We start from the raw sequence: 14,726 nt of genomic DNA on the forward strand, positions 1-14,726 counted from the left end.
AGGGTGGGTGTAAAACTCTTTTAAGAGTGGTTTCCTCTGAGGGCAGGGGCTTCTCATCCCTGCCTGCTTTCTTCCAACTATCCTTCAACACCAATATGTAGAAGGAAAGGAAAGGAAAAATCCCACTAACTCTGATTGATGTCTCTTTTTAAAAATAATTGTTAAAAAGTTTCCTCAAGGGACACTTGGGTGGTTCTGTCAGTTAAGCATCTGCCTTCAGCTCTGGTCATGATCTTGGGGTCCTGGAATCGAGTCCCACATCGGGCTCCCTGCTCAGTGAGGAGCCTGCTTCTCCCTCTCCCTCTGCCTGCTGTTCTCTCCACTTGTACTCGCTGGATCACACGTCCCTTCCTAAGCCAGTAACTGACCAGGGAATAGAATTCCTGAAAGGCTTGAGATTCATTTCCGGAGGTCGTTGGATGCCCCTGTTCTAAACAGGCCTGCAGAGCATTCTGGTATACGGATACCGGAACAGAACTGGAGCTGGGCCAGCAGGGCACAAGGGTGACCCCCCGGACTGCCTACTCACCTGCCCCCTTGGCCAGGCACCTGCTCGAGCTCTGACAACTGGACTTACCTGCACAGGATTTTGGCTCGGGAACTAACAACGCAAACAGGCAGTTTAGGTAGAATCCATTCTTGCCCAGGTGGTGTTACCAGCGCAGTTTCCAGGTGTGGGGGTAACAGCTCTAATGGGGTCCAGCATCCGGGAACGTGGGAGGGGCCATGTCTGTGCCGGTTGGCAGTAACAACGGCAGCTTTACAAGCCCAGTTATCTACAAGCCTACAAATTGTTTACAAGCCCAGGGTCTGTTCTGAAAACAAAAGTTCCACAGTGGTCGAAGACAAGCTTTTCCTATTTCATAATAAAGCCGAGTTCCAGTAATCACATCGATTGCTCAGCGAAGATGTGGTAGCACTGTCCTACATATGGTTACCTGGGGATGGGATGAATCTGTCTATGTGGCGGAGTTTGGATGAATTTGGGCAACGTGTTATAGTCTATGCAGCCTGAGGATAATGTACTACTACTAGAACAGAGTAGAGGTCTCTACTGACCGCTGCCGCTTGCACCCGAGTGTTTCAGCCCTCATCCTCAGGACATCCTGACTGGACTTCCTAATGAATAAGGGACAGGCGGGGCTGGGAGGGAGGGATAGAGAGGGGGCTCTGTGATCAGGCTCACAGAAATCCCCCAAATGTGGAGGTATAAGGAAACCAGAGATCAGAGAACACACCAGAGCTCCCTGCCCTAAGTGTCTGAGAGGGGAAACCTTATATGACAGTCTCTTGTGGTCAACAGAAAATAATCAGACCCTAAAAAGAAGTAAGGCATTGAAGATGTTATCACTAGTCCTTACTCAAGGATGCTGCCGGTAGAGCAGTCAAAAAGATTTAAGTTTCCTGGTTAGCTTTCTATAAAAGACCAACCCTAAAAAACCTCAGTGACAACCCTTTGGGGACCCCTCTCACTCCTGAGAGCTTTTCTTCTGGATCCTTGTTTAATAAAACTCTATCTAGCTTTACCCACTCTCCTTTGTTCGCACGATTCATTCTTCGACCCCGTGAGACAAAAACCTTGCTCTCATGCTTCACTGACATACCCATACCCATGAAGAAATACCCACGTGGAAAAGCCACATGAACCTCTAGAAGGCTAAGGGCATCTTCAGCCTTCAGGTGCCTACCGGTGATTATGGGATGGACTCTGATTAGAAGGACAAGGATGCCTGCCTTGCACTCCTTCAAAATCCAGTTCATTCAGCAGAGCTCGGTCCCCTTGTGGGCCACGACATAGAAACATGACCATGAGGCATTTGCTTTGTTTGAACGTGCCTGGCTCTCACACAGAGGAAGCCTAACATCTTCCTCTACTTGCTTTTGCTAATTTTCCCAACACAGAAATGATTCCACGCAACAAGGAAATGTTTATCTTGAAAATCCCAGTTAAAATCTCAGTCTCAAGACTTTAGGAGAATAATTTTGTAAAAGCTACAAGCCACCTAGATCTTATAGGAAAGAAATAGTATCCTGACACATGAATCACACCGTTCCAAAGACTTCAGTCTGTCGTCACAAATAAATAGGCACTTCTTATTACTTACAGTAATTGTAAAGCTCCATAGATCAGTGCCTTGCCTGGTTGTAATGTTTACACAGATTGTCTGGGAATCTGGTCCAACTGTTCATTCTGAAGTGGTAGGTCTCGTTGGTGCCTGAGAATCTGCATTTGTTACCATCTCCCAGGTGATGTTATTGCTGCTGGTTTGTGGGCTGTACAGGGTACAGAGCTCTAATCAAGCTTTAAAGATTTTATTTGTTTATTTTAGAGAGAGAGAAAGAGTGAGCGAGCAGAGGGAAAGGGAGATAATTTCCAGCAGACTGCCCTGAGAGCAGAGCTCGATCCCACAACCCCGACATCGTGACCTGAGCCAAAAACCAACAGTCAAGTCCTCAACTAACTGAACCACCCAGGCGCCCCAAGAGCTTTAATCAATCTTTCCTCATTATTTCAAGTGAGCTTTTAAAAACTCTCCAAAAATTAAACCAGTGGCTATTCATGTTTTCCTCTTACTACGAGGACGTCTTATTCTGTTTAGAATATATTAAATAAACATTTTGGTCTCTGTAGTTCTCCCTCTCTTTCTGAAGATGGACAGTACTTACTAGCACAGGAATCTGGAAACTTTATCTGATACAGAAAACCTTTGTGTACTCGAGCTCCAGAAATAAATCAGGCCAGAGGCCAGTGTTTGTAAAACTGGCTGAGGTTTCCATAGCAGCTTCAGGGTTTTGCCACTGGTGCTGCTAGGTGGGATAGGAAAACTTCAGAATAAATAAACTTTCTAGGTGGCTTCTGTTCTTGTTTGGTTCCTCAGCTCCAGCTGGTGGGACGCCACTGGCGGACATGCATGCTGTGCCCACAAGCTCCCAGAGCGCCAAGGTGGACACGAAAGCCCTTTGTGGGCTGAAGCCCGTCTGGCAGCTTCTGAACTCTTCCCTATTATGTGCATGTTGTTCTAGTAGAAGATTCCTCTTCCCCTTCAACAGTTTCTGATGGGATCTTCTGCGTCCTCGAACAGCTTCTGAGGTCGTTAGGGCCTGTTGTCTGATCTTGTGTGTCACACGCTCATCTGTGTAATCGCTCTTGTCTTCTTGAGCACCGATGGGAATGGCTGGTGTTGGAAACTTCCGTATTACTGGAAGGCAAGGCGCCTTCACGTGACAGTCAGAGGCCATTTTTGTGTCCCCGTCATGCCTTTGGTATGTGGTTGCCCTCCCTCCTTTACCTCTTGGCATGGAAGAAATAGGAGGCCACACAAAGTACAAATAGGAACGAGAGAACGGGATTCCTGACGTTTTAGTTTGAAGGGGGCTGGTCCTGGCATAGACAGTGGGGTTTGGGAGAATGGCCGACCAAATCCTCCTCCACGGGATGGAAATGAAAACTCAGGCTGGAGGGGAGCCAAGGCTTGGGAACTCAAGGCAGAGAGTTGGAGAACCCTGTCACCCACTGTCACCACCTCCAAAGCTCCACGGAGAGGGCAGGGGGAAGGGGGTGGGCACCAGACAACCCCTGCAGGTATGGCTCCAACTTTGTCTCCTCGTAGGAGCAGGGTGGGCCGTCAGCGCTGCACAGCACGTTCCCATGCCGTTAGCCTGTGTGAAGAGTAAGTCATTTCCAACTAGGGGTCTGGTAAAATCAGGAAAGGGGAGGCAGCAGTCTTACAGTGATCCGTGAGCCAGGGTAAGACAGCAGGAGAGAAGATGAAGCACGAATTGTCTACTCGGGGAGACCTAGTTAGTGCATTCTTTTGAAATCCCATAGCAGACCTGATTTTTAAAACAAATCAATTTTAATTTAATTTAATTTAATTTAATTTAATTTAATGTTGTTTTTAGAGAGGGAGAGAAGTGGGGGAGGTGCAGGGGGGAGAGGAAGAGAGAGAATCTTAAGCAGGTTCCATGCTCAGCCCAGAGCCTGACATGGAGCTCGAGCTCTCAATTCTGAGATCATGACCTGAGCCGAGATCAAGAGTCAGACACTTAACCGACTGAGCCACCCAGGTGTCCCCAAACAAAATAAACTTTAAAGAACACCTGCCCTGGAAAGCTGAAACAAGACTTTGCTAAAGTTGAAGGGACAACAATAGAAGATTAATGAATTCTTCTTAAATCTAGATCATCTGATTTATAGTTAGGTTAGATCTATAATCTATTCTTTGTCCTCCACATTATACACAGAGACACTGTTTCCATATTGAAGATGCCATCTTAGCCCATCACCTAGGAGCTCACCCAGTTCTCTATGCACCCTAATGTCTAAGCCTTTCCCCTCAATTTAACTAATATCCAATCTTCTTCCTCAAAGGGAAGATATGGGTCACCACTCATTTCAGGAAACATCACAAAACAAAACAAAAAATAAAAACAAGCACAAAATATTATATTAATACTTTCTCTATATAGGGCCTTCTGGTATAAGGGAAGGAATGGGTCTCTTTCTTTTTATGAGGATTGCCTTATGGAATAACAAAGGAAACAGTCATTAAAGGTGAGGTAGTCCCTTAATATTCTATTTTTTTTTAAGATTTTATTTATTTGACAGACAGAGATCACAAGTAGGCAGAGAGGCAGGCAGAGAGAGAGGAGGAAGCAGGCTCCCTGCTGAGCAGAGAGCCAGAGGTCTTGATCCCAAGACCTGGGATCATGACCTGAGCCGAAGGCAGAGGCTTTAACCCACTGAGCCACCCAGGCGGTCCATTCCCTTAATATTCTAATAGGGCCATGCTGTAATGGGACGGGAAGAAATAAGACCCTTTTCTGCCCCTAAGCTGGGATGTGACATTTCTTAGAGACCTAGGTGTAAAGGAGCAACACTGGGTTAGTTAAGGAAATTATTTTTTTCTTAAATATAAGTATAGTCTGCATCGTTTCCTTGAGGAGTGGTATCTACCGTTGGAAACTTCTGTTTTACCTCTTGATGGAAGTTAGGTGAGTTTTATAGACCTTCTTGTTCTATCAGATCAAAGACTTAAAGAAGAAGACACTCACAGACCTCTCAGGGGTGGGATTCTGGAAGGAAAGCCATCGTCCCGGAGACCCATACTCACATTAGACCCAGAAGCCACCAACATCAGAGCATTTGCTCTTTCAGACACCCCTATGCTACCGACTCATGGCCTGAAGAAGTTCCCATCAGCCCAGACCAAGTGGTTTAGACTGGAGACTTGTACAACTAGCTAGGGGAGTGGAAATTGATTTAGGTGATGTTGAGCTGTCTCTATTGGGGTGTTGGGTAGAGAGTCAAAGAAGAGAGGTGCAGAAGGGTCCCCCATAAAAAAAACAAGGATAAGGGGACAATGTTGGCATGGGGAGTGCCCACTGAGAGACCTTTGGCGAAGGACCAAATTCAGGGATTTCCATTTTATACTCTGGGAAAAGACAAGTTGTCAAAAACTTCAGGCATTCCTCTCCTGCACTGAAATACTTTTTGAATTTATTCCAACTCTGGAGTTCACTAAATTAGAAGGTCCCTGCCTAGTGTAGTGTTGCAGTTTCAGGGAGGCTGAGAGGACAAGATGGTGACATGGGAAGGGAAAAATAGTGTCCCTCCTCTACCGACTGACCTGTGTGTGGTCAAGTGGACCGTGACTCAGAAACTCCAAGCCTGGACCAGCAGCTCCGTGAGGGGTGAGCGAGCAGGGAGGTGAAGGGAAAATTCCACACAGTATCAGGGGACTCTCCTTAGTACGCAACTCAAGAGTTCTGGGAAGAATGAATCAGTTGTCCATTACTGCATAACAGACCACCCTAAGACATTGGTAGTTTAATTTTTATTTTATTTTATTTTTTTATTTGTCAGAGAGAGAGAACTACTACAAGCAGGGGGAGCAGCAGGCAGAGGGAGAAGCAGGCTCCCTGCTGAGGAAGGAACCTGGTGCAGGACTTAATCCTAAGACCCTGACGTCATGACCTGAGCCAAAGGCAGAGGCTTAACCCACTGAGCCACTCAGGCGCCCCTCATATCGGTAGTTTAAAATAGTTAATTAGGGGTGCCTGGGTGACTCAGTCAATCAAGTGTCCAACTCTTTTTTTTTTAAGATTCTATTTATTCATTTGAGAGAGACAGAGACAAGAGAGAAACAGAGAGAGCACAAGCATGGGGTGAAGAGGGAAGGGGAGAAGCAGAGTCCCCACTGAGGAGGGATCCCGATATGGGGCTACATCCCAGGACCCTGGGATCATGACCTGAACCAAAGGCAGACACTCAACCATCTGAGCCACCCAGGCACCCCTAGTACCCAACTCCTGATTTCAACATAGGTCACGATCTCAGGGTCATGAGATCAAGACCCACGTCAGATTCCACGCTCAGCAGGAGCCTGCTTGAGATTCTCTCTCCCTCTCCATCTGACCTTTTCGTGCTTGCATACGTGCAACTACTTTCTCTCTCTCAATAAAAATAAAAACAAAAACAAAATAATTGTTTCTTTAGTACCGTTGTGATGGTTGGTTAGGCAGCTTTGCTGCTGGCCTCACGTGAGCTCACCCATATGCCGGCAGATAGCTGGGAGCTTGGCGGGCCCCGGGTGTCCAACATGGCCTCCCGTACCCTGCAGCCTGAGCCGGCCAGGAGGGTTGGAAGAGCTGGATGGCCAGGTTCCTCTCTCCACATGGATCATCTCAGGCTACCTCACAGGATAGGGCTCAGGGACGGATTGAGCTGAGGTCTTCTAAAGGATTAGAAGGAAGTAGTGAGCAGGTCAAAGGCAGAGAGGCTCATAAGAGGGAGGGACATGATTTATAAGAGGGAAGAACATATGAAAGACCCTGTCGGGCAGAAGGAAGTAGTATGCTTCCTAGAAAAAAGAAAAAGGAATAAAGTTAGTTTGGTTACTGCACGAGATACCAGAAAAGAGGGAGAGTGGGTGCCCCATCGCAGTTCAAGGAGCTAAGGATCTTCTTTTTTAATCTTCATATTAAGAAAAATGGGAAACCACAGAGAGCTTTTAAGCATGATCTGATTTGCTCTTCTTAAGAAGGAGCCTAGTTGGGGCATGTGGCTGTCTCAGTCAGTAGAGCATGTGACGCTTGATCCTGGGATCATGAGTTCAAGCTCCACATGGTGGGTAGAGTTTACTCAAAAGAAGAAAAAGAAAAGAGCAAGGTTATATATGTGAGATACTGCAAGGGAACGAGAAGCAGGGTCTCTAAATCTTGGCACTATTGACATTCTGGACTAGACAGTTCTTTCTGGTGGGGGTCTCGTACTGTACACGGCAGGATATTTAGCAGTGATCTGACCTCCCCGCCAGTAGCGCCCCAGCCCCAAGGTATGGCAACCAAAAATGTGTCCCGACTTTGCCAGATGTCCCTGGAGGGCCAAATTGCTGCAGGCTGAGAACCACAGGGAGTGAATGCAGGGCTCGTGTGGCCACTATTACTGGGATCCAGGAGAGAAGTACTCATCGCTGGGACTCCCATGGGTGGTGGGGTGGGGGTGGGATAGGCAGCTGGGATTTGAAAAACAAGGAACCCAACCCAGACTGTCTGGGGGGATGGACCCATTCCCAGGGTCCAGTCCTCAACCTGGCTCTCTGCCCTGCTCCTTCAACACTCCGACATGCTCTGGCCAAAGAATCTGGTCTTGCTTATGTTGGGAAATACTCACGGTCAGATGGTAGAGAGAAAACATGGGCAATACGGAGTTGCTTTGCACCCCTTTGTAGTTTGGGGATGTCACGTTCACGGAGGGCTTAAGTCTCCTGGAGGAACTGATTGAAGATCAGCAACTCAGGGTATTTCCGGGCTTGTTTTTCAATGAGGTTTGGAGAGCAGAGCCCGAGAAGTGATGACAGTGGAGAGAAGATTCTGGAATGCAATTGCAGAGGTCCCCTGCACACCTTACCGGTGACGGCTGCAATGACGCTCGTCTAGACATCACCCCACCTTTCCGCAGAGGCCAGCTTGTTCTTTGTTTTATTACAAGTGCCCTCCTTCGCCTCGGTTTTTACACAAAGACTAATGATTCTCTATCCTTTGCCTGCCTGCAAAGAAGTATTATGAGGATTGTGAGTTCCCAACCCTAAAACACTTGGAATTCATTCACTAAAAGATCCTGCCCTTATTTCTCTACCTATAGAGTGTGGTTTTCTGTAAGAGAAGAAAGGTTGTGTTTTCTCCTCCTACGAAGGAAAAAATAGATACCAAAATCCCTTTCAAATCAAAGTTTTGTTCTTGAGTCAAAGGCACCTCCTGAGCTTCTAGCCAAGTCCAATAAAAAGGCTTTGTGAGGTTATCTAAAGCTATCAGGTTCATAAAGGTCATGTCTCATTCATGCCGAGCTTGAGAAGCATGTCCTTTCTTTGCTTCCGACAAGGGGGGGAAATTGAATGCAAAATGCTGGTTGCATTTCTCCCCCAGTATCAGTCAGTAGTCTGTTGCATGCAGGCGATTTGACTCTGGAATCGGTATCATTAAACCCACGGCAAGGCAATCATATCGAAATGCAGAGAACAATATGAAAAATTGAAAGCCGATTCTTCTCTGCAGGGTCAGGAGGCCAGCACCTTTTCATCGACCTCCAATTTCTCTTCTGGACAAAGGTGACCATGAAGCATCACCACCAGGAACCCAGCCGGCAGCTGGGACTCAGTCCTACCCCTTCTCACTGAGAAGGGAATGCGAGGCTCTTTTTTAAAGTAAATTCCCATTAGTCAATGTGGAAAAGATGGCAGAAATTAGAAAATCACCACACAGCAAATCACAGTAATCATCGGTGCAGGCAAAAATAAGTGCTAACACTAGCAGGCACAATCATGATCAGAAATAGGATATTTACATAGTCTCAGAGGGTATCCGCACAAGACTCTTACTAAGCTCCATGGGAAAACAGTAAATTTACGGTGGAGAGAGCTTTGATCCCGGTGATATCATCAGTACGGAAAGCTCTCTAGATCATCCTGAAATTATCTCTATCTCCCAATAGGATTTCAACTTGAGGGGCTCCTGGGTGGCTCAGTCAGCTGAGTGTCTGACTTCAGCTCAGGTCATGATCCTGGAGTCCTGGGATTGAGTCCCACACCAGGCTCTCTGCTCAGCAGGGAGTCTGCTTCTCCCTCCGGCCCTAGTGCTTTCTCTCTCATACTCTCTCTCAAATAAAATAAAATAAAATAAAATAAAATAAAATAAAATAAAAAGGGGGGGTGGATTTCAACTTGACTGGTCCCAGGGGTGCCCAGCTGACACACTGCTTGGAGCTAAGATTAGCGTCTGAATGGCTGGCCTCAGGAAAGTAGGCTGCCCTCCCCAGTGTGGATGGGCATCACGCAATCCTTCAAATGCCTGCCTAGAACAAAAGACAGGAAGAAGAGATTCACTCCTTTTCCCCTGCCTCACCACTTGAGGTGGACATCTCATCTCATCTTCCCATGCCCTCCGACTGGGATTTGTGCCATTGGCTCCCTGGTTCTCAGGCCTTCAAACTTAGACAGAATTACACCCTTTCCTGAGTCTCCAGCTTGCAGAAGGCAGACACTGGGACTTCCCAGTCTCCATAATCGTTTAAGACAATTCCTCATAATAAACGCCCTGTTATAGGTGTATATATATATCCTCTTGGCTCTGCTTCTCTGGAGAATCCTAACACATGACAGATGAAAAGAACACAACACATTTCTATAGCATTCCCGCCAAAATTGCGTTACCTGGATTTAATTACAAGAAGATATTTGATAAGCCCACAAGTCACCAATGACATTCCTGTTGCAAAATTCAATAGTCATTTCTCATTCTAGGTTTTGCTCAACCTACCAGCATCACATAGTTTTGTGGAACATCTATGTTTGGATCACCTTTTTCTCTTGCTTCTTATGGCGTAGCTCTCTTTTGGTCCTTCTCCTACTTTAGTCACCTCTTCTGATTTCTGTTTATCTTCTTACCCATGAACTTCTCTTTCTCTCATCTGTGCTGATCCCCAAGGTGATCTCATCCACTCCCATGACTTTGCAACTGCAGAAATGCCAGAGGTTACATGCTCATTCCAGCCAGCAGGGACTGAAAAGGGAAGAGGAGCATCTGGTTGGCTCACAAGGTGGGCATGCGACTCTTGATTGTGGGGTTGAGAGTTCCAGCCCCAGGTTGGGTGTAGGGATTACAAATAAATAAATAAGTAAATAAACACACTTTTTAAAAAAGTTCTATCATGGAATGAGAGAAACAAACATTAAGAAACAACTTCTGCTGGTGGCAAATCTTATCATAGTCCCAGTTTAGCCAAGATAGAAGTCAGATACAACTAGAGTAAAAATAGTGGATTATTATAAGGCTAATCAGATGGTAACTCTAAATACAGCTGCTAATCTAGATAACAGTTTTTCCCTGGAGAAAATCAGCTTAGCACCTGCTGCTGGATATGGATGTACTGAGCTATTTCATTCCTGTACCCCAACAAGCAGAGAACACCAAGGCAGTTGGCTTTTATCTTCAAGAGCATATACTATGCCTTCAGAATGCCACTATAGGATGACATAAATTTCTGGAATTATGACACAACTTACTTAGCGGGGACTTATCATCTCACTGTTACACAGAGGATCCGTCTGGCCCACGACATTGAGAACACCATGCTGATTGGACCTGCAGAGCAGGAAGTAGTGGGCTTTGCACTGAATGGTTCTATTCGGGAAGAGGTCAACGACTAGGACATAATGACAGCCACCCTGAAGGACAGAACCAAATGAGTTGATGGGAAATCCTCCTCGTGGGCAAAAATTTGAGTGGTACATACACTTCCTTACCCACTTTGTCTGGAAAGCCTGGCCTGAGAAAGATAACCCGAGATAAAAGACAAAGTCTTTGTCATTTCCCTTCATCCTTCCCTCCTTCCTTCCCTTCCTTCTGTGCTTTTTCCTTCCTCTTTCTTTCTTTTTAACCTATTTATCTTGTCTAGCTACGCATCATGGCTAGACTTTTAGCTAAGTGGTGGGAATTCATGGTTGGAAGAACAAGTATAGGGAAGAGATACGTGGGTGGAGGGACGGAACTTGGGCGCAGTCCCTCAGTAGGATGATATTCTTGTCCCATGGGAAGACTCCCCTGGAAGTCCTTCACTGCTGAAGACGTTTGCTGTTGGGGTATCCCCACTCCAGGACAGATCTTTGCTTGGCCTCTTCAAGACTTGCTCAGTGAGTTCACGAACAAAATGGCAGAGCTGCTAGAGGTGGAAGCTATGTCTGGACTCAGTAACGCAGACTTCATCTCACCAGGCTGGGCTTGCTGCTGTGACTACTGAGTGTCCAGCTTGCCCGCAGTGGCAGCAACCAGCCCTGACCTCTCAGCATGGTAACATACGAAGGGTGTGCAAAGCCGCCCCAGCCGCCTCATGGCATGTTGGTCCTTGGACCTTTCTATCATCGCGAGAGCAGCGATTTGGCCATGCGTGTCCTGGATTTGGATTTGCTTTCCCTCTGCACCATACTTCTGCCAGCCCCACCACCAGTGAGATTTACTGAATACCTTATTCAAAGTCATGCATTACATTCCACAGTTGATCCTGATCAAGAAACTCACTGATGGCAAAGGCAGTAATGCAACGACCTGACAATGCCCTTTGGATCCACTGGTCTTACCATACACTCCATCCCCAGTTTGCAGCTGGACTTAAAGAATATGTCCTCAGCTGGGCAACACCTGACCCAGTTCTGTTGCACTGAGCACTGGCTTGCAACTTCTCTGTCAGTTTCACTACATCAGGTCTTACTGGCCCAGGTCCTAAATTCTTTCTTCCAGCTTCATCCTGCTGTCACCCAGACATTTTTTTCACCTAGTGGTTTTGCTTCCCCTTGGAAGGAGGACCTTCATCCATATACTACCTCCCCCAACCCCCAACCCACTGTGCTGAGAAACTGCTGCTGTGTCTAGCCTTCAGAATTATGAGAAAACAAATTCTATATATGAATAGTGGACACACAACACCCAGGTTTGGTACTTTCTTATGGGGAAGCTAAAATAGCCAGAGTCATTCATTCATTTCTGAAATATGTATTGAGCACCACGTACCACCAATCACTCCCAAAGACACTGAGGATACGGAATTTAAAAGGACAGAGAGGGGGCACCTGGGTGGCTCAGTGGGTTAAGCCGCTGCCTTCGGCTCGGGTCATGATCTCAGGGTCCTGGGATCGAGTCCCGCATCAGCCTCTCTGCTCAGCAGGGAGCCTGCTTCTCTCTCTCTCTCTCTCTCTCTCTCTCTCTGCCTACCTCTCTGCCTACTTGTGATCTCTGTCTGTCAAATAAATAAATAAAATCTTTAAAAAAAAAAAAAAAGGACAGAGAGGATCCTTGCTCATATGAAGTTTCTAGCCTAGTAGAGGAAGACAGATATAAACAAGTAAACAATAACTTCGGATAATGGGGAGTGCTATGAAATGAATATAATAAGTAGGACAGAGTCCTTATAAGGATACCAATCATTGAATTTAGGGCCCATCATAATTAAATGTGACCTCCTCTTAACTTGATGACATCTGCAAAGACCCTGTTTCCAAATAAATGTTGCATTCATAGGTGGGGAGATTGGTGTTTGAACTTCACTCTATCTTTTGGGAATCACAATTCAAACCACAACAGGTCAGGACCGGGAGAGGATGGAATCTTTGTAGCAATGAAAAGTCTCAAGACCCAAATTAGGAGCTATGATACACAGTCCAACTGCAGATTAGCAACCCAGTTCTAACAGCTTTTACAAACAACCAAAACTAATGGGTTTTCACTGGCAAAATGGATATCTTCTAATTGGCACTCTGGATGCTAGAAATGGACCCTCATTGGTGAATCAGAGGTATTTAAGATATGTGGATAGACTAAAATAATTTGGACAGCATCATATAAACCTTACATGAGCAGGTTGTATGTAAGACTTTGAAAGAATTTTCCCTCTCTTCTTGCCAATGGATCCCGAGACATGGTTCTGAAATGGTCCCGTGTGTCCAGCCATGATTTCAGAGAATTTTGATTGTCAGTGGGTTAACTAATTCTTGTCTTTAAATTGCTGTCATCTGTCTCAATTCAACCTTAAAGCTGAGGGGTAATCCGAGTACATACGAGGACAGAGAGCTGCGCTTCACAGAGCTTATAGAACCGGTTAGGTGAACTGTTTTTATGCTTGTTTGCTCATAAATGGTTTGCCTAATAAGTGACATTACTTGTGGCAGAAGCCCATCTGCAATCAGCAATCATTAAGATTTAGTAGAAGGTTGTGAGGGGAGGGGTTGACCTTCCTCTACATTTTAACTTGTGGCCGCTACACAGACGGAGTCAGAAATTCCAGGAATGAGGCCGCTCCGGCAAAATCTACTCTGTGTTTCTCTCTGAAAACCCAAAGGTAAGGATGACTTAGCAAAAGCACTTTGATAAAGAGGAGGGGTTCCCCCCCCCTCCCGGGAACGGTGACCAGGATTTATTGATCTTTACTGTGTTCTTGGAACTCAGCCACTGTCAGACGTGCGGCTCTGGGGCATTAAGCTCAGTCACAACATTATGCAACCATCACCACCACCCTTCTCCAGAATTTCTTCTTCTCCCCAAACTGGAACTCCGTATCCACCGAACACTAACTTCTGTTCTCCCCGCGCCCCCCACCCCCGGCCCTCTGGTAACCGCCCTTCCCCCCTCGATTTGAGAGATGCCCCCTGGGGAATCTAAACAGCCACATGTGGGGCCTTTCTTTCAAAATTTTAGCTCTGGTCACCCCACCTTTTTCATTTTGTTCCCTCAATCCAAGGGATTTAATCTGCTTCCTGCCGTTATTAATCTCGGGGCTACCTTGGCATCCCCATTTGGCGTTCAGATTCCCGCTGTCTAGGTCATCAGTTCTCTGTATTTTTCCGTATTAAGTCCCTCTGTTTAATATACGAGCATGGTCTCTGTTTTCCCAACGAGCTCCTGACTTCGACAAACTGAGAACAAAGGTGTCAGTTGGGAAGGAGAGGAGAGAGAAGGAGGCAGGGCGGGGTGGGGGGTATTTAATTGGAACCAGTGACACCCTCTTCCACTCCACCCTGAACCTGGCAGAAGCAAATTTAAAATGAGTAGATAAGGGGCGCCTGGGTGACTCCATCAGTTCATCATCTGACTCTTGATTTCAGCTCAAGTCATGATCTCAGGGTTGTGAGATCGAGCCCCGCATCAGGCTCTGCGCTCAGGGTGGAGCCTGCTTAGGATTCTCTCTCCCTCTCCCCCTCCTCGCATGTACCCTGCTCTCTCTAAAACCAACCAATCAACCATGAAACAGGGAGCTCCCACAGAGAAAGCAACCTCCACTGAAGGCCACTACAATGTGTAAAACCTCAATTACCAGATTAAATAGCAATTTAGACATAGCTGGAAAGTGGCTTAGGAACCGGGAAGGGAAATCTGAAGCCGAACGGACGATGGCACAAAGCAAAGAAGAGATGGAACGTATGAGACCACACTGAGAGAAAGGGAGGAGGATGGGCGGCTTGATCGCAGGGCTCTGATTTCAAGCCCCGCGCTGGCATACTTAAAAAAGAGAGAGAGAAATGGTGGCTAGAATGTATGAAATGTGAGGAGACATAGGGAGAATATATGTAAAGTAGGAATTTTTTAATAGAAATTGAGAATTGCCCAGAACTAAAGTAGCAAGTTCCATCTCAAATAGGATAAAAAAAGGACAATACAATATGGTAAGTGTAATGTTTTCT

General features: G+C 46.3%; 1 long non-coding RNA gene across 1 annotated transcript; it reads right to left on the minus strand.

Moving 5' to 3' along the window:
- Positions 1–6,789: 6,789 nt before the first annotated feature.
- Positions 6,790–10,445, minus strand: LOC309849311. The gene is made up of 4 exons (XR_014303645.1): positions 10,406–10,445; positions 9,817–10,059; positions 7,676–8,051; positions 6,790–7,143 (listed from the first exon to the last, which is right to left on the minus strand). It is a non-coding gene; the product is annotated as an uncharacterized lncRNA (long non-coding RNA).
- Between the last annotated feature and the right edge of the window lie 4,281 nt (positions 10,446–14,726).

This window comes from Mustela nivalis (assembly GCF_964662115.1).
Source record: "Mustela nivalis genome assembly, chromosome: 15".
NCBI classification, from domain to species: Eukaryota; Metazoa; Chordata; class Mammalia; order Carnivora; family Mustelidae; genus Mustela; species Mustela nivalis.